Source organism: Cyprinodon variegatus, unplaced genomic scaffold (assembly GCF_000732505.1).
Source record: "Cyprinodon variegatus isolate N-32 unplaced genomic scaffold, C_variegatus-1.0 Scaffold417, whole genome shotgun sequence".
Taxonomy (NCBI): domain Eukaryota; kingdom Metazoa; phylum Chordata; class Actinopteri; order Cyprinodontiformes; family Cyprinodontidae; genus Cyprinodon; species Cyprinodon variegatus.
Window position 1 is genome coordinate 577204 of NW_015150870.1, and position 4686 is coordinate 581889.

Below are 4686 nucleotides of genomic sequence, written 5' to 3' on the forward strand. Positions count from 1 at the left end.
ACACTGGGACGGAACTCAATGGGAAAGGAAAGGATTCTGATTTCAACCGTTGCGTTAGCTGCGACATTTGAATAAAGATGCTATGACTGAAGCAAATTGATTGACAGATGACCGTTGATATATGATTGGCTGATTTTAACTGTTCAGGCTGATGTATAACTAACTGGCCTGCAGAAGATAATGAAATACATAATAAATAGAAATGTTCTAAATTTTGGCACATTTTGTCTGATAAAGAGTACAAATATAAACATGTTTAAGCCAGAATGAATTAAAATTTAAATATGATTTCCCTACGACTTTAAACAGAGCGTGCACAAGGAGAAATTTTGCACACATTTAATAGGCGTTCGCTCTCAGGAACGGATAGAGGGTCGTGCATGTGAATTTTTTTTTTTTTAAGTGGAGGGGGTGGGTCTTTTAAAAAATTCACAAAAACCCTCCTTTATAGCTTCAATCTCTTTCTTTGTTTTAATTGTTGGAGGTGGAATAATTTAGGGAGAAATTATGCCTCTTGGACTCTGATGTCTTTATTATATTTATTTATGTCTAGCAAACAGATTTAACTGCATCTAAGCCACCAATCAGACTGGTGTGGGGATTTGGAAAGGAGGTAAATAAGTAAAAAAAAAAAAAAAAAAGCAGCTAAATAAAAATTGATTAATCTAAATGATCTAGCTGCCTTTGGAAATGAAGTAAACATGCTTAATATGTTAACTGTATGGAGTTAAATGTGAGCCATAAAGTCTGGTCCACAGAAAGAAAGAAAACTGAGAAAAAGAGTTAAAACTGCAGAACTCTGTGGAGTGAATTTTATTTTTAAATTTTTGCAAACAAAGAAAACATTTTATAAATGGAAACTTGATATAAATGTAATCCAGGGCTGAACCTTTGAAAACTTCTTGATCAAAAAAGTTTTAGAGAAAAACTTTGATTTCTTAGATTTAATTTGTTATTCAATTTTATTTTTAACTTTAAGTTTTGATTTTTTTTTAAATGTATTTAAAGATGTTATATTTCTAAATATAAGTGTTGTATTTCTCTTTTTCAGAATGGATTTTACAAATTCAGCTATCTTAGAATTGACTTCTCTTCAAGCTCAATGGGCTTCAGGACCAGCTCCACCACTTCCTGTACTCAAAGGTACTGTATACTGGAGGATTTTCACAATTTTCACAACAAAAAAGACTATGGCGACAGCAGGCCGATAAATGCTTTGCGAGGAGAGCTCAACGTGCAAAGCATCTTGGGATATATCTGTCTCTTCTGAGGCCTTTCTCTTCTTCTCATACACTTCATAGAAACTTTTTCTCATATGACCCTCAGCCATTTTCAAAGAACTACGTGAGAAAGGTGGGCTTCATTGATTGGTTGAGACTGTAGCTCACCACAGATATATGCCTGAAAGTGCGCATGCATGGAAAAAGATAGCTAACAGGACGAGAACGTAGGACGGCCTTACATAAACATATCCCCAGAATGATTGACAGTTAGGAGGACCACTTATTTAGATGATCCACCCGGAAATACAATATTGTCCTTTATACGTTTAAGGCAGCTCTTTAGTTTCCTGTCTTTCATCACTGGATGAACTGATTAATCCAGGTGTGTCTGGCCATGGTTACTGACGCTAAACAAGATCAGATTTGGACGTGTTTGTGTGACCAGAGGGGGACTTCTGGGAGCTTTTAGAGGCCGACCCAGAGGGTCTGGATGGACTGAGAGACAAAGCTCAGGTCTTTATCAGTTTTTATGAAGTTTTTGGGGGTTTTTTTCTGGTGTTTGAGCCTTCCTTAATCTCAAAAGATCTTTTTTCAAAAATAATTTTCCTCCTTTTTATCAAAGCTTTTCCAACCTCAAGTCAGATGTTTGAACTTAAGGTTTTATTTAAAAAACCTGAAGAGAAACATTGAGTTTAAGAGAGAGTGGCATTCCCTAACAACACTTTGATTAACATTTAACTAATAACACTCTGAATATTCATTGCTTTTCTCTTTTAGAAACTTCTTTTTTTCAATTAGATCATTTGTTTCTTGTTTTTATTTGTACCTCCGATGAATACTAATGGTATCATTGGCAGGAGTCTATATAGAGATTATTTATTCTTCAGTATGTAAAGATTATTTTATATTACAACTTCTTTGAATTTAAATAGCCTGATATACCCAGGAATTACCGTACAGATTGTGATGTATTCTACACAAAATAACTAATTGAAAATCAGGAAATTCGACCTATAAAAAGAAAACAATAGCAAAAAACAACCTCAATGACTAAATAAATCCACAACCATAAAGTTTCTGGTGAGGTTAGAGCAGAGCGGAGAGTTTATTACCGACTGAAATGTCAAAGTCTGCGGAGTGTGAGCAATAAGTCGTGGGCGGACCGTCCTCTGGAAGCAGACTGGGAGTGACTGGTGTGATGGCGAAGCTCCAGACATCAATCTGCTTCCCTGAAGGTCAAACTGACTCTGGATTAGCGCAGCAGATAGAAGAGACTGATGCTGAGGCTCTAATCATTTCAACCCTCAGAGTTCACTCACGATCACAAACAATTGCTGAAGTATTGCTCACACTTAGAAAAACCTTTTAAACCTAAACAATTTAACATTTGAAATAGGCGGGTAAGATTTATGTCTGTAATCTGCATGGATTATTTCATCAATAGATGATAACTAGACTTCAAAAAATAGAAATATAAATACCGGTAAGTCATTTTATTTCAATCAAAATAAGCGCATTAAGAGCATTTTTTTCTTCAATCGAGGAGGCAAGTGAGACACTTTGCCAATGGAACAAGACAATTTACAGTTAAAATAAGAAAAAAAACAACTGAATTGTCTTATTTCAAGTGCATATTATCAAATTATTTTATTTTAAGAGTAAAAATACTCATTCCATTGGCAAATCATCTTAATCACCTACAGTACTCAAAATAAGGTTAAATACACTTAATTTAAGACATTTTTTACTTATTACTAGATTATTTTTGCAGTGTAGAGACTAATTTGAGAAAGAGGTTTTAAACTGGACCGAGAAGAAAGCACTGGAAAAACGATCTACAAATAAGCATATATTTCTTAAATTAAGTGTATTTACCCTTAATTTGAGCAGGTAAATGAGTTAGTGTGCAACCGGAAAGAGTAGTTTTACTCTTAAAAAAAGATATTTAGATAAAATGCATTTGAAATAAGTCAATGCAATTGTGTTTTTCTTATTCTAAATGTAAATTGTCTTGTTCCGTTGGCAAAATGTGTCTTTTACCTCCTCAATCCAAGAACAAATACAATTATTTTAAGAAAAAATGACTTATCTAGATTTTGATTTTTTTTTTTCCATTGAGTCTGATACGAAAATAAAAATCCTAAATTCTTACACTTTCAAAGAATGTTGAAGTTACAGTTTTATATGGTGTTTCACGCGTCACAGCAATAGTTCACTCCTTTACGGTACTTGGTGCTTTGCAGAGGTGGAAAGACTGAAAAAAGACAAAATTATTCCAGTAAAAGTTCAGTAACTTGGATTAAAAAATGACTAAAGTAAAGCAACCGCTGCAAAATGCAACTCAAATAAAATATGAAAATTACTTCAGCAAAATTTGAGTTTAAGTAAAAATTACTTGGTTTCTTTGTGTTAAGCAGAAAAAAAACCTTCTGATCTGTTTTAAAAGGAAAAAAGGAAGCACCTTGTTGAAATAAATGCAGCAAAAAAAAAACTAAACAAATCAACCAATTTATTTATAATAACCCCAAAATTTTAAAACAATCTACTGGACTTTGTTTCCAAGTTTGAAGACGTCTCGCTTCCCATCCAGGAAGCTTTTTCAATTCAAAATGTCAGGAATAGCGTTGAGTTCAGGGTTTTATAGAGTGAACCGACAAAGCCTTGTTTTAGTTTAGAAGGCTACTGTTTAAAAACCTCAAGCTCAACGCTAAAAAAACGAAACATCTTCAAACTCGGAAACAAAGTCCAGTGGATGGATTTATTGGAATGACTATGACCTGGATGACTGAGAATCTTCACCAGCATTTTAATAATCACCTCTTTATATTTGAAACACTAGATTTGTTGGCGGTGTAGCTGCTGTCTTTAAGGTTACCTGAAGCTGATCGTTTCTTCATCTCTGCATCATCCTCTCTCATATCAGACCCTGTGTGTCCTTCTCAGCATCTATGAAGCTTCTCTGTGGTTTTCCTCATTAGAACCACCATCCCTCATATCAGATAACTCTAAAGTTAAAACCTTATCCTCTGTTTTCAGTGGCAATTATATCCACAAGCTGCAAAAGGCTTACATTTGTTCACAAACCAGTAGTTAGCAGGTTTACATGCCCATACTAGTAAATGTCATTAGGTGTTTTTTTCCCTATCTTTTATTGTCATCACCCCATCACAAGTAAAGCACAAAGAAATTCACTTTCAGCATTTATTCCATCCCCTTGGGGAGCATTGGGCTGCCATTGTGCAGCGCCCGGAGAGCAATCAGGGTCTTTGCTCAGAGAGCCAGAGTAGCAGTCTGTGGGAGTGGGGCTCGAACTCAGAACCTCTGGACTCCAAGCTCAATGCTTTAACCACTAGGCACCCACTCCGTTTTCCATCCCTGACCTAATTAAAATGGTTTAGCCAATCAGCCGCACTAGAGGAAGGACATTAAACTTCACATTATTAAATAATAGAGAAAGAGAATC